The following is a 23963-nucleotide window of genomic DNA, read 5'->3' as shown; positions in this document are numbered from 1 at the left end:
TGTCTTAGCGAAAGGCTTCTTGAGGGGAAAGCTGTAACTCTGTGAGATGATTTAACAGAACACAAAGAAGTTTCTCAGAAAGCTTCTTTATCTTTGTTATCGGGGGATGTTTCCTTTGGCCGTATAGTCTTCAAAGGGATCCGAAATATCTGTTCTCAGATTCCACAGAAATAAGGCTAGCAAAGAGATCCACGAAATACGGATGTAACTTTGTGAGATGAATTAACAGAACACTAAGCAGTTTCTCAGAAAGCTTCTTTCCAGATTTCATCTGAGGATATTTCCTTTTTCACCATAGCCCTCTAAGGGCTTCCAAATATCACTTTGCCAATACCACAAGAACTGTTTTAGCGAAAGGCTTCTTGATGGGAAAGCTGTAACTCTGTGAGATGATTTCACAGAACACAAAGAAGTTTCTCAGAAAGCTTCTTTCTCTTTGTTATCGGAGGATATTTCCTTTGACCCTACAGTCTTCAAAGGGATCCGAAATATCTGTTCTCAGATTCCACAGAAATAAGGCTAGCAAAGAGATCCACGAAATACAGATGTAACGCTGTGAGTGAAAATCACACATCACAGAGCAGTTTCTCAGAAATCTTCTTTCCAGATTTCATCTGAGGATATTTCCTTTTTCAACATAGCCCTCTATGGGCTTCCAAATATCACTTTGCCAATTACACAAGAACTGTCTTAGCGAAAGGATTCTTGAGGGGAAAGCTGTAACTCTGTGAGATGATTTCACAGAACACAAAGAAGTTTCTCAGAAAGCTTCTTTCTCTTTGTTATAGGGGTTTATTTCCTTTGGCCCTATCGTCTTCAAAGGGATCCGAAATATCTGTTCTCAGATTACACAGAAATAAGGCTAGCAAAGAGATCCACGAAATACAGATGTAACTCTGTGAGTGGAAGTCACACATCACAGAACAGTTTCTCAGAAAGCTTCTTTCCAGATTTCATCTGAGGATATTTCCTTTTTCACCTTAGCCTTCCATGGGCTTCCAAATATCACTTTGTCAATTCCACAAGAACTGTCTTAGCGAAAGGCTTTTTGAATGGAATGCTGTAACTCTGTGAGATGATTTCACAGAACACAAGGAAGTTTCTCAGAAAGCTTCTTTCTCTTTCTTATCGGAGGATATTTCCTTTGGCCCTATACTCTTCAAAGGGATCCGAAATATCTGTTCTCAGATTCCACAGAAATAAGGCTAGCAAAGAGATCCACGAAATAGAGATGTAACTCTGTGAGTGGAAGTCACACATCACAGAGCAGTTTCTCAGAAAGCTTCTTTCCAGATTTCATCTGAGATTATTTCCTTTTTAACCAAGCCCTCTATGGGCTTCCAAATATCACTTTGCCAATTCCACAAAAACTGTCTTAGCGAAAGGCTTCTTGAGGGGAAAGCTGTAACTCTGTGAGATGATTTCACAGAACACCAAGAAGTTTCTCAGAAAGCTTCTTTCTCTTTGTTATCGGAGGATATTTCCTTTGGCCCCATAGTCTTGAAAGGGATCCGAAATATCTGTTCTCAGATTCCACAGAAATAAGGCTAGCAAAGAGATCCATGAAATTCAGAGGTAACTCAGTGATATGAATTAACAGAACACTAAGCAGTTTCTCAGTAAGCTTCTTTCCAGATTTCATCTGAGAATATTTCCTTTTTCAACATATCTCCCTATGGGCTTCCAAATATCACTTTGCCAATTCCACAAGAACTGTCTTAGCGAAAGGCTTCTTGAGGGGAAAGCTGTAACTCTGTGATATGATTTCACAGAACACAAAGAAGTTTCTCAGAAAGCTCCTTTCTCTTTGTTATCGGAGGATATTTCCTTTGGCCCTATAGTCTTCAAAGGCATCCGAAATATCTGTTCTCAGATTCCACAGAAATAAGGCTAGCAAAGAGATCCACGAAATACAGATGTAACACTGTGAGTGGAAGTCACACATCACAGAGGAGTTCCTCAGAAAGCTTCTTTCCAGATTTCATCTGAGGATATTTCCTTTTTCACCGTAGCCCTCTATGGGCTTCCAAATATCACTTTGCCAATTCCACAGGAATTGTCTTAGCGAAAGGCTTCATGAGGGGAAAGCTGTAACTCTGTGAGATGATTTCACAGAACACAAAGAAGTTTCTCAGAAAGCTTCTTTCTCTTTGTTATCAGAGGATATTTCCTTTGGCCGTATAGTCTTCAAAGGGATCCGAAATATCTGTTCTCAGATTCCACAGAAATAAGGCTAGCAAAGAGATCCACGAAATACAGATGTAACTCTGTGAGATGAATTAACAGAACACTAAGCAGTTTCTCAGAAAGCTTCTTTCCAGATTTCACCTGAGGATATTTCCTTTTTCACCATAGCCCTATATGGGCTTCCAAATATCAGTTTGCCAATTCCACAAGGACTGTCTTAGCGAAAGGCTTCTTGAGGGGAAAGCTGCAACTCTGTGAGATGATTTCACAGAACACAAAGAAGTTTCTCAGAAAGCTTCTTTTTCTTTGTTATCAGAGGATATTTCCTTTGGCCATAGAGTCTTCAAAGGGATCCGAAATATCTGTTCTCAGATTCCACAAAAATAAGGCTAGCAAAGAGATCCACGAAATACAGATGTAACTCTGTGAGTGGAAGTCACACATCACAGAGCAGTTTCTCAGAAATCTTCTTTCTAGATTTCAACAGAGGATATTTCCTTTTTCACCATAGCCCTCTATGGTCTTCGAAATATCACTTTGCCAATTCCACAAGAAGTGTCTTAGCGAAAGTCTTCTTGAGGGGAAAGATGTAACTCTGTGCGATGATTTTACAGAACACAAAGAAGTTTCTCAGAAAGCTTCTTTCTCTTTGTTATCGGAGGATATTTCCTTTGGCCCTATAGTCTTCAAAGGGATCCGAAATATCTGTTCTCAGATTCCACAAAAATAAGGCTAGCAAAGAGATCCACGAAATACCGATGTAACTCGGTGAATGGAAGTAACACATCACAGAGCAGTTTCTCAGACAGCTTCTTTCCAGATTTCATCGGAGGATACTTCCTTTTTTGCCATAGCCCTCTATTGGCTTCCAAATATCACTTTGCCAATTCCACAAGAACTGGCTTAGCGAAAGGCTTCTTGAGGGGAAAGCTGTAACTCTGTGACTTGATTTCACAGAACACAAAGAAGTTTCTCAGAAAGCTTCTTTCTCTTTGTTATCGGAGGATATTTCCTTTGGCCCTATAGTCTTCAAAGGGATCCGAAATATCTGTTCTTAGATTCCACAGAAATAAGACTAGCAAAGAGATCCACGAAATACAGATGTAGCTCTGTGAGATGAATTAAGAGAACACTAAGCAGTTTCTCAGAAAGCTTCTTTTCAGATTTCACCTGAGGATATTTCCTTTTTCACCATAGCCCTCAATGGGCTTCCAAATATCACTTTGCCAATTCTACAAGAACTATCTTAGCGAAAGGCTTCTTAAGGGGAAAGCTGTAACTCTGTGAGATGATTTCACAGAACACACAGAGGTTTCTCAGAAAGCTTCTTCCTCTTTGTTATCGGAGGATATTTCCTTTGGCCCTACAGTCTTCAAAGGGATCCGAAATATCTGTTCTCAGATTCCACAGAAATAAGGCTAGCAAAGTGATCCACGAGTACAGATGTAGCTCTGTGAGATGAATTAACAGAACACTAAGCAGTTTCTCAGAAAGCTTCTTTCCAGATTTCACCTGAGGATATTTCCTTTTTCACCATAGCCCTCTATGGGCTTCCAAATATTACTTTGCCAATTCCACAAGAAATGTCTTAGCGAAAGGCTTCTTGAGGGGAAAGCTGTAACTCTGTGAGATGATTTCACAGAACACAAAGAAGTTTCTCAGAAAGCTTCTTTCTCTTTGTTATCGGAGGATATTTCCTTTCGCCCTATAGTCTTCAAAGGGATCCGAAATATCTGTTCTCAGATTCCACAGATATAAGGCTAGCAAAGAGATCCACGAAATACAGATGTAACTCTGTGAGTGGAAGTCACACGTCACAGAGCAGTTTCTCAGAAAGCTTCTTTCCAGATTTCATCTGAGGACATTTCCTTTTTCACCATAAACCTCTATGGGCTTCCAAATATCACTTTGCCAATTCCGCACGAACTGTCTTAGCGAAAGGCTTCTTGAGGGGAAAGCTGTAACTCTGTGAGATGATTTCACAGAACACAAAGAAGTTACTCAGAAAGATTCTTTCTCTTTGTTATCGGAGGATATTTCCTTTTGCCCTATAGTCTTCAAAGGGATCCGAAATATCTGTTCTCAGATTCCACAGAAATAAGGCCAGCAAAGAGATCCACGAAATACAGATGTAACTCTGGGAGATGAATTAACAGAACACTAAGCAGTTTCCAAAAAGCTTCTTTCCAGATTTCATCTGAGGATATTTCCTTTTTCACCATAGCCCTCTAGGGGCTTCCAAATATCACTTTGCCAATTACACAAGAACTGTCTTAGCGAAAGAATTCTTGAGGGGAAAGCTGTCACTCTGTGAGATGATTTCACAGAACACAAAGAGGTTTCTCAGAAAGCTTCTTCCTCTTTGTTATCGGAGGATATTTCCTTAGGCCCTATAGTCTTCAAAGGGATCCGAAATATCTGTTCTCAGATTCCACAGAAATTTGGCTAGCAAAGAGATACACAAAATACAGATGTACCTCTGTGAGATGAATTAACAGAACACTAAGCAGTTCCTCAGAAAGCTTCTTTCCAGATTTCATCTGAGGATATTTCCTTTTTCACCATAGCCCTCTATGGGCTTCCAAATATCACTATTCCAATTCCACAACAACTGTCTTAGCGAAAGGCTTCCTGAGGGGAAAGCTCTAACTCTGTGCTATGATTTCACAGAACACAAAGAAGTTTCTCAGAAAGCTTCTTTCTCTTTCTTATCAGAGGATATTTCCTTTGGCCCTATAGTCTTCAAAGGGATCCGAAATATCTGTTCTCAGATTCCACAGAAATAAGGCCAGCAAAGAGATCCACGAAATACAGATGTAACTCTGTGAGATGAATTAACAGAACACTAAGCAGTTTCTCAGAAAGCTTCTTTCTAGATTTCATCTGAGGATATTTCCTTTTTCACCATAGCCCTCTATGGGCTTCCTAATATCACTTTGCCAATTCCACAAGAACTGTTTTAGCGAAAGGCTTCTTGAGGGGAAAGGTGTAACTCTGTGAGATGATTTCACAGAACACAAAGAAGTTTCTCACAAAGCTTCTTTCTCTTTGTTATCGGAGGATATTTCCTTTGGACCTATAGTCTTCAAAGGGATCCGAAATATCTGTTCTTAGATTCCACAGAAATAAGGCTAGCAAAGAGATCCACGAAATACAGATGTAACTCTGTGAGATGAATTAACAGAACACTAAGCAGTTTCTCAGAAAGCTTCTTTCCAGATTTCATCTGAGGATATTTCCTTTTTCACCGTAGCCCTCTATGGGCTTCCAAATATCACTTTGCCAATTCCACAAGAACTGTCTTAGCGAAAAGCTTCTTGAGGGGATAGCTGTAACTCTGTGAGATGATTTCACAGAACACACAGAGGTTTCTCAGAAAGCTTCTTTCTCTTTGTTATCGGAGGATATTTCCTTTGGCCATAGACTTTTCAAAGGGATCCGAAATATCTGTTCTCAGATTCCACAAAAATAAGGCTAGCAAAGAGATCCACGAAATACAGATGTAAGTCTGTGAGTGGAAGTCACACATCACAGAGCCGTTTCTCAGAAAGCTTCTTTCCAGATTTCATCAGAGGATATTTCCTTTTTCACCATAGCCCTCTAAGGGCTTCCAAATATCACTTTGCCAATTCCACCAGAACTGTCTTAGCGAAAGGCTTCTTGACGGGAAAGCTGTAACTCTGTGAGATGATTTCACAGAACACAAAGAATTTTCTCAGAAAGCTTCTTTCTCTTTGTTATCGGAGGATATTTCCTTTGGCCCTATAGTCTTCAAAGGGATCCGAAATATCTGTTCTCAGATTCCACAAAAAGAAGGCTAGCAAAGAGATCCACGAAATACAGATGTAACTCTGTGAGATGAATTAACAGAACACTAAGCAGTTTCTCAGAAAGCTTCTTTCCAGATTTCAAATGGGGATATTTCCTTTTTCACCATACCCCTCTATGGGCTTCCAAATATCACTTTGCCAATTCCACAAGAACGGTCGTAGCGAAAGGCTTCTTGAGGGGAAAGCTGTAACTCTGTGAGATGATTTCACAGAACACAAAGAAGTTTCTCAGAAAGCTTCTTTCTCTTTGTTATCGGAGGATATTTCCTTTGGCCCTATATTCTTCAAAGGGATCCGAAATATCTGTTCTCAGGTTCCACAAAAATAAGGCTAGCAAAGAGATCCACGAAATACAGATGTAACTCTATGAGTGGAAGTCACACATCACAGAGAAGTTTCTCAGAAAGCTTCTTTCCAGATTTCATCGGAGGATATTTCCTTTTTCACCATAGCCCTCTATGGGCTTCCAAATATCACTTTGCCAATTCCACAAGAACTGTGTTAGCGAAAAGCTTCTTGAGGGGAAAGCTGTAACTCTGTGAGATGATTTCAGAGAACACAAAGAAGTTTCTCAGAAAGCTTCTTTCTCTTTGTTATCGGAGGATATTTCCTTTGGCCCTGTAGTCTTCAAAGGGATCCGAAATATCTGTTCTCAGATTCCACAGAAATAAGGCTAGCAAAGAGATCCACGAAATACAGATGTAACTCTGTGAGATGAATTAACAGAACACTAAGCAGTTTCTCAGAAAGCTACTTTCCAGATTTCATCAGAGGATATTTCCTTTTTCACCGTAGCCCTCTATGGGCTTCCAAATATCACTTTGCCAATTCCACAAGAACTGTCTTAGCGAAAGGCTTCTTGAGGGGAAAGCTGTAACTCTGTGAGATGATTTCACAGAACAAAAAGAAGTTTCTCAGAAAGCTTCTTTCTCTTTGTTATTGGAGGATATTTCCTTTGGCGCTAGAGTCTTCTAAGGGATCCGAAATATCTGTTATCAGATTCCACAGAAATAAGGCTAGCAAAGAGATCCACGAAATACAGATGTAACTCTGTGAGTGGAAGTCACATATCACATAGCAGTTTCTCAGAAAGCTTCTTTCCAGATTTCATCTGAGGATATTCCTTTTTTCCCCACAGCCCTCTATGGGCTTCCAAATATTACTTTCCCAATTCCACAAGAACTGTCTTAGCGAAAGGCTTCTTGAGGGGAAAGCTGTAACTCTGTGAGATGATTTCACAGATCACAAAGAAGTTTCTCAGAAAGCTTCTTTCTCTTTGTTATCGGAGGATATTTCCTTTGGACATAGAGTTTTCAAAGGGATCAGAAATATCTGTTCTCAGATTCCACAAAAATAAGGCTAGCAAAGAGATCCACGAAATACAGATGTAAGTCTGTGAGTGGAAGTCACACATCACAGAGCAGTTTCTCAGAAAGCTTCTTTACAGATTTCATCAGAGGATATTTCCTTTTTCACAATAGCCCTCTAAGGGCTTCCAAATATCACATTGCCAATTCCACAAGAACTGTCTTAGCGAAAGGCTTCTTGAGGGAAAGCTGTAACTCTGTGCTTTGATTTCACAGAACAGAAAGAAGTTTCTCAGAAAGCGTCTTTCTCTTTGTTATCGGAGGATATTTTCTTTTGCCCTATAGTCTTCAAAGGGATCCGAAATATCTGTTCTCAGATTCCACAGAAATAAGGCTAGAAAAGAGATCCACGAAATACAGATGTAGCTCTGTGAGATGAATTAACAGATCACTAAGCAGTTTCTCAGAAAGCTTCTTTCCAGATTTCATCGGAGGATTTTCCTTTTTCACCGTAGCCCTCTAGGGGCTTCCACATATCACTTTGCCAATTCCACAAGAACTGTCTTAACCAAAGGTTTCTTGAGGGGAAAGCTGTAACTCTGTGAGATGATTTCACAGAACACAAAGAAATTTCTCAGAAAGCTTCTTTCTCTTTGTTATCGGAGGATATTTCCTTTGGCCCTTTAGTCTTCAAAGGGATCCGAAATATCTGTTCTTAGATTCCACAGAAATAAGGCTAGCAAAGAGATCCACGAAATACACATGTAACTCTGTGAGATGAAATAACAGAACACTAAGCAGTTTCTCAGAAAGCTTCTTTCCAGATTTCATCTGAGGATATTTACTTTTTCACCATAGCCCTCCATGGGCTTCCAAATATCACTTTGCAAATTCCACAAGAACTGTCTTAGCGAAAGGCTTCTTGAGGGGAAAGCTGTAAGTTAGAGAGTTGATTTCACAGAACACAAAGAGGTTTCTCAGAAAGCTTCTTCCTCTTTGTTATCGGAGGATACTTCCTTTGGCCCTATAGTCTTCAAAGGGATCTGAAATATCTGATCTCAGATTCCACAGAAATAAGGCTAGCAAAGAAATCCACGAAATACAGATGTAACACTGTGAGATGAATTAACAGAACACTAAGCAGTTCCTCAGAAAGCTTCTTTCCAGATTTCATCTGAGGATAATTTTTTTTCCCCGAGATCTCTACCGGCTTCCAAATATCACTTTGCCAATTTCACAAGAACTGTCTTACCGAAAGGCTTCTTAAGGAGAAAGCTGTAACTCGGTGAGATGATTTCACAGAACACAAAGAAGTTCCTCAGAAAGCTTCTTTCTCTTTGTTATCGGAGGATATTTCCTTTGGCCCTCTAGTCTTCAAAGGGATCCGAAATATCTGTTGTCAGATTCCACAGAAATAAGGCTAGCAAAGAGATTCACGACATACAGATGTAACTCTGTGAGAGGAAGTCACACATCACAGAGCATTTTCTCCGAAAGCTTCTTCCAGATTTCATCTGAGGATATTTCCTTTTTCACCACAGCCCTCTATGGGCTTCCAAATATCACTTTGCCATTTCCACAAGAACTGTCTTAGCGAAAGGCTTCTTGAGGGGAAAGCTGTAACTCTATGAGACAATTTCACAGAACACTGAGAAGTTTCTCAGAAAGCTTCTTTCTCTTTGTTATCGGAGGATATTTCCTTTGGCCCTATACTCTTCAATGGGATCCGAAATATCTGTTCTCAGATTCCACAGATAAGGCTAGCAAAGAGATCCACGAAATACAGATGTAACTCTGTCAGAGGAATTAACAGAACACTAAGCAGTTAATCAGAGAGCTTCTTTCCAGATTTCGGCTGAGGATATTTCCTTTTTCACCATACCCCTCTATGGGCTTACAAATATCACTTTGCCAATTCCACAAGAACTGTCTTTGCGAAAGGCTTCTTGAGGGGAAAGCTGTAACTCTGTGCGATGATTTCCAGAACACAAAGAAGTTTCTCAGAAAGCTTCTTTCTCCTTGTTATCGGAGGATATTTCCTTTGGCTCTATAGTCTTCAAAGGGATCCGAAATATCTGTTCTCAGATTCCACAGAAATAAGGCTAGCAAAGAGATCCACGAGATACAGATGTAACTCTGTGAGTGGAAGTCACACATCACAGAGCAGTTTCTCAGAAAGCTTCTTTCCAGATTTCATCTGATGATATTTCCTTTTTCACCATAGCACTCTAAGGGCTTCCAAATATCACTTTGCCAATTCCACAAGAACTGTCTTAGCGAAAGGCTTCTTGAGGGGAAAGCTGTAACTCTGTGAGATGATTTCACAGAACACAAAGAGGTTTCTCAGAAAGCTTCTTCCTCTTTGTTATCGGAGGATATTTCCTTTGGCCCTATACTCTTCAAAGGGATCCGAAATATCTGTTCTCAGATTCCACAGAAATAAGGCTAGAAAAGAGATCCACGAAATACAGATGTAGCTCTGTGAGATGAATTAACAGAACACTAAGCAGTTTCTCAGAAAGATTCTTTCCAGATTTCACCTGAGGATATTTCCTTTTTCACCATAGCCCTCTATGGGCTTCCAAATATCACTTTGCCAATTCCACAAGAACTGTCTTATAGAAAGGCTTCTTGAGGGGAAAGCTGTAACTCTGTGAGATGATTTCACAGAACACAAAGAGGTTTCTCAGAAAGCTTCTTCCTCTTTGTTATCGGAGGATATTTCCTTTGGCCCTATAGTCTTCAAAGGGATCCGAAATATCTGTTCTCAGATTCCACAGAAAAAAGGCTAGCAAAGAGATCCACGAAATACAGATGTAACTCTGTGAGATGAATTAACAGAACACTAAGCAGTTTCTCAGAAAGCTTCTTTCCAGATTTCATCTGAGGATATTTCCTTTTTCACCATAGCCCTCTTTGGGATTCCAAATATCACTTTGCCAATACCACAAGAACTGTATTAGCGAACGGCTTCTTGAGGGGAAAGCTGTAACTCTGTGAGATGATTACACAGAACACAAAGAAGTTTCACAGAAATCTTCTTTCTCTTTGTTATCGGAGGATATTTCCTTTGGCCCAATAGTCTTCAAAGGGATCCGAAATATCTGTTCTCAGATTCCACAGAAATAAGGCTAGCAAAGAGATCCAAGAAATACAGAGGTAACTCTGTGAGTGGAAGTCACACATCACAGAGCAGTTTCTCAGAAAGCTTCTTTCCAGATTTCATCTGAGGATATTTCCTTTTTCACCATAGCCCTCTATGGGCTTCCAAATATCACTTTTCCATTTCCACAAGAACTGTCTTAGCGAAAGGCTTCTTGAGGGGAAAGCTGAACCTCTGTGAGATGATTTCACAGAACACAAAGAAGTTTCTCAGAAAGCTTCTTTCTCTTTGTTATCGGAGGATATTTTCTTTGGCCCTATAGTCTTCAAAGGGATCCGAAATATCTGTTCCCAGATTCCACAGAAAAAAGGCTAGCAAAGAGATCCACGAAATACAGATGTAACTCTGTGAGATGAATTAACAGAACCCTAAGCAGTTTCTCAGAAAGCTTCCTTCCATATTTAATCTGAGGATATTTCCTTTTTCACCATAGCCCTCTAAGGGCTTCCAAATATCAGTTTGCCAATTCCACAAGAACTGTCTTAGAGAAAGGCTTCCTGAGGGGAAAGCTGTAACTCTGCGAGATGATTTCACAGAACACAGAGAAGTTTCTCAGAAAGCTTCTTTCCCTTTTTTATCGGAGGATATTTCCTTTTGCCCTATAGTCTTCAAAGGGATCCGAAATATCTGTTCTCAGATTCCACAGAAATAAGGCTAGCAGACAGTTCTACGAAACACAGATGTAACTCTGTGAGATGAATTAACAGAAAACTAAGAAGTTTCTCAGAAAGCTTCTTTCCAGATTTCATCTGAGGATATTTCCTTTTTCACCACAGACCTCTATAGGCTTCCAAATATCACTTTGCCAATTCCACAAGAACTGTTTTAGCAAAAGGCTTCCTGAGGGGAAAGCTGTAACTCTGTGAGCGGATTTCACAGAACACAAAGAAGTTTCTAGAAAGCTTCTTTCTCTTTGTTATCGGAGGATATTTCCTTTGGCCCTACAGTCTTCAAAGGGATCCGAAATATCTGTTCTCAGATTCCACAGAAATAAGGCTAGCAAAGAGACCACGAAATACAGATGTAACTCTGTGAGTGGAAGTCACACATCACAGAGCATTTTCTCAGAAAGCTTCTTTCCAGATTTCATCTGAGGATATTTCCTTTTTCACCATAGCCCTCTATGGGCTTCCAAATATCACTTTGCCAATTTCACAAGAACTGTTTTACCGAAAGGCTTCTTAAGGAGAAAGCTGTAACTCGGTGAGATGATTTCACAGAACACAAAGAAGTTCCTCAGAAAGCTTCTTTCTCTTTGTTATCGGAGGATATTTCCTTTGGCCCTCTAGTCTTCAAAGGGACCCGAAATGTCTGTTGTCAGATTCCACAGAAATAAGGCTAGCAAAGAGATCCACGAAATACAGATGTAACTCTGTCAGACGAATTAACAGAACACTAAGCAGTTAATCAGAGAGCTTCTTTCCAGATTTCGTCTGAGGATATTTCCTTTTTCACCATACCCCTCTATGGGCTTACAAATATCACTTTGCCAATTCCACAAGAACTGTCTTTGCGAAAGGCTTCTTGAGGGGAAAGCTGTAACTCTGTGCGATGATTTCACAGAACACAAAGAAGTTTCTCTGAAAGCTTCTTTCTCCTTGTTATCGGAGGATATTTCCTTTGGCCCTATAGTCTTCAAAGGGATCCGAAATATCTGTTCTCAGATTCCACAGAAATAAGGCTAGCAAAGAGATCCACGAGATACAGATGTAACTCTGTGAGTGGAAGTAACACATCACAGAGCAGTTTCTCAGAAAGCTTCTTTCCAGATATCATCTGATGATATTTCCTTTTTCACCATAGCACTCTAAGGGCTTCCAAATATCACTTTGCCAATTCCACAAGAACTGTCTTAGCGAAAGGCTTCTTGAGGGGAAAGCTGTAACTCTGTGAGATGATTTCACAGAACACAAAGAGGTTTCTCAGAAAGCTTCTTCCTCTTTGTTATCGGAGGATATTTCCTTTGGCCCTATACTCTTCAAAGGGATCCGAAATATCTGTTCTCAGATTCCACAGAAATAAGGCTAGCAAAGAGATCCACGAAATACAGATGTAGCTCTGTGAGATGAATTAACAGAACACTAAGCAGTTTCTCAGAAAGATCCTTTCCAGATTTCACCTGAGGATATTTACTTTTTCACCATAGCCCTCTATGGGCTTCCAAATATCACTTTGCCAATTCCACAAGAACTGTCTTATAGACAGGCTTCTTGAGGGGAAAGCTGTAACTCTGTGAGATGATTTCACAGAACACAAAGAGGTTTCTCAGAAAGCTTCTTCCTCTTTGTAATCGGAGGATATTTCCTTTGGCCCTATAGTCTTCAAAGGGATCCGAAATATCTGTTCTTAGATTCCACAGAAATAAGGCTAGCAAAGACATCCACGACATACTGATGTAACTCTGTGAGATGAATTATCAGAACACTAAGCAGTTTCTCAGAAAGCTTCTTTCCATATTTCATCCAAGGATATTTCCTTTTTCACCATAGCCCTCTATGGGCTTCCAAATATCACTTTGCCAATTCCACAAGAACTGTCTTAGCGAAAGGCTTCTTGAGGGGAAAGCTGTAACTCTGTGAGATGATTTCACAGAACACAAAGAAGTTTCTCAGAAAGCTTCTTTCTCTTTGTTATCGGACGATATTTCCTTTGGCCCTATAGTCTTCAAAGGGATCGGAAATATCTGTTCTCAGAACCACAGAAATAAGGCTAGCAAAGAGATCCACGAAATACAGATGTAACGCAGTGAGTGGAAGTCACACATCACACAGCAGTTTCTCAGATAGCTTCTTTCGAGATTTCATCTGAGGATATTTCCTTTTTCACCATAGCCCTCTATGGGCTTCCAAATATCTCTTGCCAATTCCACAAGAACTGTCTTAGCGAAAGGCTTCTTGAGGAGAAAGCTGAAACTCGGTGAGATGATTTCACAGAACACAAAGAAGTTCCTCAGAAAGCTTCTTTCTCTTTGTTATTGGAGGATATTTCCTTTGGCCCTATAGTCTTCTAAGGGATCCGAAATATCTGATCTCAGATTCCACAGAAATAAGGCTAGCAAAGAGATCCACGAAATACAGATGTAACTCTGTGAGATGAATTTACAGAACACTAAGCAGTTAATCAGAAAGATTCTTTCCAGATTTCATCTGAGAATATTTCCTTTTTCACCACAGCCCTCTATGGGCTTCCAAATATCACTTGGCCATTTCCACAAGAACTGTCTTAGCGAAAGGCTTCTTGAGGGGAAAGCTGTAACTCTGTGAGATGATATCACAGAACACAGAGAAGTTTCTCAGAAAGCTACTTTCTCTTTGTTATCGGAGGATATTTCCTTTGGCCCTATACTCTTCAAAGGGATCCGAAATATCTGTTCTCAGATTCCACAGAAATAAGGCTAGCAAAGAGATCCACGAAATACAGATGTAACTCTGTGAGTGGAAGTCACACATAACAGAGCAGATTCTCAGAAAGCTTCTTTCCAGATTTCATCTGAGGATATTTCCTTTTTCACCATAGCCCTCTATAGGCTTCCAAATATCACTTTGCCAATTCCACAAGAACTGTTTTAGCGAAAGGCTTCTTGAGGAGAAAGCTGTAACTCTGTGAGGTGATCTCACAGAACACGATGAAGTTTCTAGAAAGCTTCTTTCTCTTTGTTATCAGAGGATATTTCCTTTGGCCCTATATTCATCAAAGGGATCCGAATATCTGTTCTCAGATTCCACAGAAATAAGGCTAGCAAAGAGAACCACGAAATACGGATGTAGCTCTGTGAGATGAATTAACAGAACACTAAACAGTTTCTCAAAAAGCTTCTTTCCAGATTTCATCTGAGGTTATTTCCTTTTTCACCATAGCCCTCTAACGGCTTCCAAATATCACTTTGCCAATTCCACAAGAACTAACTTAGCGAAAGGCTTCTTGCGGGGAAAGCTGTAACTCTGTGAGATGATTTCACAGAACACAAAGAAGTTTCTCAGAAAGCTTCTTTCTCTTTGTTATCGGAGGATATTTCCTTTGGCCCTATAGTCTTCAAAGGGATCCGAAATATCTGTTCTCAGATTCCACAGAAATAAGGCTAGGAAAGAGATCCACGAAATACAGATGTAGCTCTGTGAGATGAATTAACGGAACACATAGCAGTTTCTCAGAAAGCTTCTTTCCAGATTTCATCTGAGGATATTTCCTTTTTCACCGTAGCCCTCTATGGGCTTCCAAATATCACTTTGCCAATTCCACAAGAACTATCTTAGCGAAAGGCTTCTTGAGGGGAAAGCTGTAACTCTGTGAGATGATTTCACAGAACACAAGGAAGTTTCTCAGAAAGCTTCTTTCTCTTTGTTATCAGAGGATATTTCCTTTGGCCCTATAGTCTTCAAAGGGATCCGAAATATCTGTTCTCAGATTCCACAGAAATAAGGCTAGCAAAGAGATCCACGAAATACAGATGTAACTCTGTGAGTGGAAGTCACACATCACAGAGCAGTTTCTCAGAAAGCTTCTTCCAGATTTCATCTGAGGATATTTCCTTTTTCACCATAGCCCTCTATGGGCTTCCAAATATCACTTTGCCAATTTCACAAGAACTGTCTTAGCGAAAGGCTTCTTGAGGGGAAAGCTGTAACTCTGTGAGATGATTTCACAGAACACAAAGAAGTTTCTCAGGAAGCTTCTTTCTCTTTGTTATCGGAGGATATTTCCTTTGGCCCTATAGTCTTCAAAGGGATCCGAAATATCTCTTCTCAGATTCCACAGAAATAAGGCTAGCAGAGAGATCCACGAAATACAGATGTAACTCTGTGAGATGAATTAACAGAACACTTAGCAGTTTCTCAGAAAGCTTCTTTCCAGGTTTCATCTGAGGATATTTCCTTTTTCACCATAGCCCTCTATGGGCTTCCAAATATCACTTTGCCAATTCCACAAGAACTGTCTTCGCGAAAGTCTTCTTGAGGGGAAAGCTGTAACACTGTGAGATGGTTTCACAGAACACAAAGAAGTTTCTCAGAAAGCTTCTTTCTCTTTGTTATGGGAGGATATTTCCTGTGGCCCTATAGTCTTCAAAGGGATCCGAAATATCTGTTCTCAGATTCCACAGAAATAAGGCTAGAAAAGATATCCACGAAATACAGATGTAACTCTGTGAGATGAATTAACAGAACACTAAGCAGTTTCTCAGAAAGCTTCTTTCCAGATTTCATCTGAGGATATTTCCTTTTTCACCATAGCCCTCTATGGGCTTCCAAATATCACTTTGCCAATTCCACAAGAATTATGTTAGCGAAAGGCTTCTTGAGGTGAAAGCTGTAACTCTGTGAGATGATTTCACAGAACACCAAGAAGTTTCTCAGAAACCTTCTTCCTCTTTGTTATCGGAGGATATTTCCTGTGGCCCTATAGTCTTCAAAGGGATCCGAAATATCTGTTCTCAGATTCCACAGAAATAAGGCTAGCAAAGAGATCCACGAAATACAGATGTAACTCTTTGAGATGAATTAACAGAACACTAAACAATTTCTCAGAAAGCTTCTTTCCAGATTTCATCTGAGGATATTTCCTTTTTCACCATAGCCCTCTAAGGGCTTCCAAATATCACTTTGCCAATTTCACAAGAACTGTCTTAGCGAATGGCTTCTTGAGGGGAAAGCTGTAACTCTGTGAGATGATTTCAAAGAACACAAAGAAGTTTCTCAGAAAGCGTCTTTCTCTTTGTTATCGGAGGATATTTTCTTTGGCCCTATAGTCTTCAAAGGGATCCGAAATATCTGTTCCCAGATTCCACAGAAAAAAGGCTAGCAAAGAGATCCACGAAATACAGATGTAACTCTGTGAGATGAATTAACAGAACCCTAAGCAGTTTCTCAGAAAGCTTCCTTCCATATTTAATCTGAGGATATTTCCTTTTTCACCATAGCCCTCTAAGGGCTTCCAAATATCAGTTTGCCAATTCCACAAGAACTGTCTTAGAGAAAGGCTTCCTGAGGGGAAAGCTGTAACTCTGCGAGATGATTTCACAGAACACAGAGAAGTTTCTCAGAAAGCTTCTTTCCCTTTTTTATCGGAGGATATTTCCTTTTGCCCTATAGTCTTCAAAGGGATCCGAAATATCTGTTCTCAGATTCCACAGAAATAAGGCTAGCAGACAGTTCTACGAAACACAGATGTAACTCTGTGAGATGAATTAACAGAAAACTAAGAAGTTTCTCAGAAAGCTTCTTTCCAGATTTCATCTGAGGATATTTCCTTTTTCACCACAGACCTCTATAGGCTTCCAAATATCACTTTGCCAATTCCACAAGAACTGTTTTAGCAAAAGGCTTCCTGAGGGGAAAGCTGTAACTCTGTGAGCGGATTTCACAGAACACAAAGAAGTTTCTAGAAAGCTTCTTTCTCTTTGTTATCGGAGGATATTTCCTTTGGCCCTACAGTCTTCAAAGGGATCCGAAATATCTGTTCTCAGATTCCACAGAAATAAGGCTAGCAAAGAGACCACGAAATACAGATGTAACTCTGTGAGTGGAAGTCACACATCACAGAGCATTTTCTCAGAAAGCTTCTTTCCAGATTTCATCTGAGGATATTTCCTTTTTCACCATAGCCCTCTATGGGCTTCCAAATATCACTTTGCCAATTTCACAAGAACTGTCTTACCGAAAGGCTTCTTAAGGAGAAAGCTGTAACTCGGTGAGATGATTTCACAGAACACAAAGAAGTTCCTCAGAAAGCTTCTTTCTCTTTGTTATCGGAGGATATTTCCTTTGGCCCTCTAGTCTTCAAAGGGATCCGAAATATCTGTTGTCAGATTCCACAGAAATAAGGCTAGCAAAGAGATCCACGAAATACAGATGTAACTCTGTCAGACGAATTAACAGAACACTAAGCAGTTAATCAGAGAGCTTCTTTCCAGATTTCGTCTGAGGATATTTCCTTTTTCACCATACCCCTCTATGGGCTTACAAATATCACTTTGCCAATTCCACAAGAACTGTCTTTGCGAAAGGCTTCTTGAGGGGAAAGCTGTAACTCTGTGCGATGATTTCACAGAACACAAAGAAGTTTCTCTGAAAGCTTCTTTCTCCTTGTTATCGGAGGATATTTCCTTTGGCCCTATAGTCTTCAAAGGGATCCGAAATATCTGTTCTCAGATTCCACAGAAATAAGGCTAGCAAAGAGATCCACGAGATACAGATGTAACTCTGTGAGTGGAAGTAACACATCACAGAGCAGTTTCTCAGAAAGCTTCTTTCCAGATATCATCTGATGATATTTCCTTTTTCACCATAGCACTCTAAGGGCTTCCAAATATCACTTTGCCAATTCCACAAGAACTGTCTTAGCGAAAGGCTTCTTGAGGGGAAAGCTGTAACTCTGTGAGATGATTTCCCAGAACACAAAGAGGTTTCTCAGAAAGCTTCTTCCTCTTTGTTATCGGAGGATATTTCCTTTGGCCCTATACTCTTCAAAGGGATCCGAAATATCTGTTCTCAGATTCCACAGAAATAAGGCTAGCAAAGAGATCCACGAAATACAGATGTAGCTCTGTGAGATGAATTAACAGAACACTAAGCAGTTTCTCAGAAAGATCCTTTCCAGATTTCACCTGAGGATATTTACTTTTTCACCATAGCCCTCTATGGGCTTCCAAATATCACTTTGCCAATTCCACAAGAACTGTCTTATAGACAGGCTTCTTGAGGGGAAAGCTGTAACTCTGTGAGATGATTTCACAGAACACAAAGAGGTTTCTCAGAAAGCTTCTTCCTCTTTGTAATCGGAGGATATTTCCTTTGGCCCTATAGTCTTCAAAGGGATCCGAAATATCTGTTCTTAGATTCCACAGAAATAAGGCTAGCAAAGAGATCCACGACATACTGATGTAACTCTGTGAGATGAATTATCAGAACACTAAGCAGTTTCTCAGAAAGCTTCTTTCCATATTTCATCCAAGGATATTTCCTTTTTCACCATAGCGCTCTATGGGCTTCCAAATATCACTTTGCCAATTCCACAAGAACTGTCTTAGCGAAAGGCTTCTTGAGGGGAAAGCTGTAACTCTGTGAGATGATTTCACAGAACACAAAGAAGTTTCTCAGAAAGCTTCTTTCTCTTTGTTATCGGACGATATTTCCTTTGGCCCTATAGTCTTCAAAGGGATCGGAAATATCTGTTCTCAGAACCACAGAAATAAGGCTAGCAAAGAGATCCACGAAATACAGATGTAACGCAGTGAGTGGAAGTCACACATCACACAGCAGTTTCTCAGATAGCTTCTTTCGAGATTTCATCTGAGGATATTTCCTTTTTCACCATAGCCCTCTATGGGCTTCCAAATATCTCTTGCCAATTCCACAAGAACTGTCTTAGCGAAAGGCTTCTTGAGGAGAAAGCTGAAACTCGGTGAGATGATTTCACAGAACACAAAGAAGTTCCTCAGAAAGCTTCTTTCTCTTTGTTATTGGAGGATATTTCCTTTGGCCCTATAGTCTTCTAAGGGATCCGAAATATCTGATCTCAGATTCCACAGAAATAAGGCTAGCAAAGAGATCCACGAAATACAGATGTAACTCTGTGAGATGAATTTACAGAACACTAAGCAGTTAATCAGAAAGATTCTTTCCAGATTTCATCTGAGAATATTTCCTTTTTCACCACAGCCCTCTATGGGCTTCCAAATATCACTTGGCCATTTCCACAAGAACTGTCTTAGCGAAAGGCTTCTTGAGGGGAAAGCTGTAACTCTGTGAGATGATATCACAGAACACAGAGAAGTTTCTCAGAAAGCTACTTTCTCTTTGTTATCGGAGGATATTTCCTTTGGCCCTATACTCTTCAAAGGGATCCGAAATATCTGTTCTCAGATTCCACAGAAATAAGGCTAGCAAAGAGATCCACGAAATACAGATGTAACTCTGTGAGTGGAAGTCACACATAACAGAGCAGATTCTCAGAAAGCTTCTTTCCAGATTTCATCTGAGGATATTTCCTTTTTCACCATAGCCCTCTATAGGCTTCCAAATATCACTTTGCCAATTCCACAAGAACTGTTTTAGCGAAAGGCTTCTTGAGGAGAAAGCTGTAACTCTGTGAGGTGGTCTCACAGAACACGATGAAGTTTCTAGAAAGCTTCTTTCTCTTTGTTATCAGAGGATATTTCCTTTGGCCCTATATTCATCAAAGGGATCCGAATATCTGTTCTCAGATTCCACAGAAATAAGGCTAGCAAAGAGAACCACGAAATACGGATGTAGCTCTGTGAGATGAATTAACAGAACACTAAACAGTTTCTCAAAAAGCTTCTTTCCAGATTTCATCTGAGGTTATTTCCTTTTTCACCATAGCCCTCTAACGGCTTCCAAATATCACTTTGCCAATTCCACAAGAACTAACTTAGCGAAAGGCTTCTTGCGGGGAAAGCTGTAACTCTGTGAGATGATTTCACAGAACACAAAGAAGTTTCTCAGAAAGCTTCTTTCTCTTTGTTATCGGAGGATATTTCCTTTGGCCCTATAGTCTTCAAAGGGATCCGAAATATCTGTTCTCAGATTCCACAGAAATAAGGCTAGGAAAGAGATCCACGAAATACAGATGTAGCTCTGTGAGATGAATTAAAGGAACACATAGCAGTTTCTCAGAAAGCTTCTTTCCAGATTTCATCTGAGGATATTTCCTTTTTCACCGTAGCCCTCTATGGGCTTCCAAATATCACTTTGCCAATTCCACAAGAACTATCTTAGCGAAAGGCTTCTTGAGGGGAAAGCTGTAACTCTGTGAGATGATTTCACAGAACACAAGGAAGTTTCTCAGAAAGCTTCTTTCTCTTTGTTATCAGAGGATATTTCCTTTGGCCCTATAGTCTTCAAAGGGATCCGAAATATCTGTTCTCAGATTCCACAGAAATAAGGCTGGCAAAGATATCCACGAAATACTGATGTAACTCTGTGAGATGAATTAACAGAACACTAAGCAGTTTCTCAGAAAGCTTCTTTCCAGATTTCATCTGAGGATATTTCCTTTTTCACCATAGCCCTCTATGGGCTTCCAAATATCACTTTGCCAATTCCACAAGAATTATGTTAGCGAAAGGCTTCTTGAGGTGAAAGCTGTAACTCTGTGAGATGATTTCACAGAACACAAAGAAGTTTCTCAGAAACCTTCTTCCTCTTTGTTATCGGAGGATATTTCCTGTGGCCCTATAGTCTTCAAAGGGATCCGAAATATCTGTTCTCAGATTCCACAGAAATAAGGCTAGCAAAGAGATCCACGAAATACAGATGTAACTCTTTGAGATGAATTAACAGAACACTAAACAATTTCTCAGAAAGCTTCTTTCCAGATTTCATCTGAGGATATTTCCTTTTTCACCATAGCCCTCTAAGGGCTTCCAAATATCACTTTGCCAATTTCACAAGAACTGTCTTAGCGAATGGCTTCTTGAGGGGAAAGCTGTAACTCTGTGAGATGATTTCAAAGAACACAAAGAAGTTTCTCAGAAAGCGTCTTTCTCTTTGTTATCGGAGGATATTTCCTTTGGCCCTATAGCCTTCAAAGGGATCCGAAATATCTCTTCTCAGATTCCACAGAAATAAGGCTAGCAAAGAGATCCACGAAATACAGATGTAACTCTGTGAGATGAATTAACAGAACACTAAGCAGTTTCTCAGAAAGCTTCTTTCCAGGTTTCATCTGAGGATATTTCCTTTTTCACCATAGCCCTCTATGGGCTTCCAAATATCACTTTGCCAATTCCACAAGAACTGTCTTAGCGAAAGGCTTCTTGAGGGGAAAGCTGTAACTCTGTGAGAAGATTTCACAGAACACAAAGAAGTTTCTCAGAAAGCTTCTTTCTCTTTGTTATGGGAGGATATTTCCTTTGGCCCTATAGTCTTCAAAGGGATCCGAAATATCTGTTCTCAGATTCCACAGTAATAAGGCTAGCTAAGAGATCCACGAAATACAGATGTAGCTCTGTGAGATGAATTAACAGAACACTAAGTAGTTTCTCTGAAAGCGTCTTTCCAGATATCATCCAAGGATAATTCCTTTTTCACCATAGCCCTCTAGGGGCTTCCAAATATCACTTTGCCAATTCCCAAAGAACTGTCTTAGCGAAAGGCTTCTTGAGGGGAAAGCTGTAACTCTGTGAGATGATTTCACAGAACACAAAGAAGTTTCTCAGAAAGCCTCTTTCTCTTTGTTATGAGAGGATATTTCCTGTGGCCCTATAGTCTTCAAAGGGATCCGAAATATCTGTTCTCAGATTCCACAGAAATAAGGCTAGCAAAGAGACCACGAAATACAGATATAACTCTGTGAGATGAATTAACAGAACACTAAGCAGTTTCTAAGAAAGCTTCTTTCCAGATTTCATCTGAGGATATTTCCTTTTTCACCTTAGCCCTCTAGGGGCTTCCAAATATCACTTTGCCAATTCCACAAGAACTGTTTTAGTAAAAGGCTTCTTGAGGGGAAAGCTGTAAGTCTGTGAGATGATTTAACAGAACACAAAGAAATTTCTCAGAAGGCTTCTTCCTCTTTGTTATCGGAGGATATTTCCTTTGGCCCTATTGTCTTCAAAGGGATCCGAAATATCTGTTCTCAGATTCCACAGAAATAAGGCTAGCAAAGAGATCCACGAGATACAGATGTAACTTCGTGAGTGGAAGTCACACATCACAGAGCAGTTTCTCAGAAAGCTTCTTTCCAGATTTCATCTGAGGATATTTCCTTTTTCTCCATAAAACTCTATGAGCTTCCAAATATCACTTTACCAATTCCACAAGAACTATCTTAGCGAAAGGCTTCTTGAGGGGAAAGCTGTAACTCTGTGAGATGATTTCACCGAACCCAAAGAAGTTTCTCAGAAAGCTTCTTTCTCTTTGTTATCGGAGGATATTTCCTTTGGCCCTATAGTCTTCAAAGGGATCCGAAATATCTGCTCTCAGAATACACAGAAATAAGGCTAGCAGAGATCCACGAAATACAGATGTAACTCTGTGAGACGAATTAACAGAACACTAAGCAGTTTCTCAGAAAGCTTCTTTCCAGATTTCATCTGAGGATATTTTCTTTTTAACCATAGCCCTCTATGGGCTTCCAAATATCACTTTGCCAATTCCACAAGAACTGTTTTAGCAAAAGGCTTCTTGAAGGGAAAGCTGTAACTCTGTGAGATGATTTCACAGAACACAAAGAAGTTTCTCAGAAAGCTTCTTTCTCTTTGTTATCGGAGGATATTTCCTTTGGCCCTATAGTCTTCAAAGGGATCCGAAATATCTGTTTTCAGATTCCACAGAAGTAAGGCTAGCAAAGAGACCACGAAATACAGATATAACTCTGTGAGATGAATTAACAGGATACTAAGCAGTTTCTCAGAAAGCTTCTTTCCAGATTTCATCTGAGGATATTTCCTTTTTCACCATAGCCCTCTATGGGCTTCCAAATATCACTTTGCCAATTCCACAAGAACTGTCTTAGCGAAAGGCTTCTTGAGGGGAAAGCTGTAACTCTGTGAGATGATTTCAAAGAACACAAAGAAGTTTCTCAGAAAGCGTCATTCTCTTTGTTATCGGAGGATATTTCCTTTGGCCCTATAGTCTTCAAAGGGATCCGAAATATCTCTTCTCATATTCCACAGAAATAAGGCTATCAAAGAGATCCACGAAATACAGATGTAACTCTGTGATATGAATTAACAGAACACTAAGCAGTTTCTCAGAAAGCTTCTTTCCAGGTTTCATCTGAGGATATTTCCTTTTTCACCATAGCCCTCTATGGGCTTCCAAATATCACTTTGCCAATTCCACAAGAACTGTCTTAGCGAAAGGCTTCTTGAGGGGAAAGCTGTAACTCGGTGAGATGATTTCACAGAACACAAAGAAGTTTCTCAGAAAGCTTCTTTCTCCTTGTTATCAGAGGATATTTCCTTTAGCCCTATAGTCTTCAAAGGGATCCGAAATATCTGTTCTCAGATTCCACAGAAATAAGGCTAGCAAAGAGATCCACGAAATACAGATGTAACTCTGTGAGTGGAAGTCACACATCACAGAGCAGTTTCTCAGAAAGCTTCTTTCCAGATTTCATCTGAGGATATTTCCTTTTTCACCGTAGCCTTCTATGGGCTTCCAAGTATCACTTTGCCAATTCCACAAGAACTGTCTTAGCGAAAGGCTTCTTGAGGGCAAAGCTGTAACTCTATGAGATGATTTCACAGAACACAGAGAAGTTTCTCAGAAAGCTTCTTTCTCTTTTTTATCGGAGGATATTTCCTTTGGCCCTATAGTCTTCAAAGGGATCCGAAATATCTGTTCTCAGATTCCACAGAAATAAGGCTAGCAAAGAGATCCACGAAATACAGATGTAACTCTGTGAGATGAATTTACAGAATACTAAGCAGTTAATCAGAAAGCTTCTTTCCAGATTTCATCTGAGGATATTTCCTTTTTCACCACAGCCCTCTATGGGCTTCCAAATATCACT

This window comes from Macaca fascicularis, chromosome 20 (genome assembly GCF_037993035.2).
Source record: "Macaca fascicularis isolate 582-1 chromosome 20, T2T-MFA8v1.1".
Classification (NCBI taxonomy): domain Eukaryota; kingdom Metazoa; phylum Chordata; class Mammalia; order Primates; family Cercopithecidae; genus Macaca; species Macaca fascicularis.
This window is presented reverse-complemented; position numbering follows the sequence as displayed.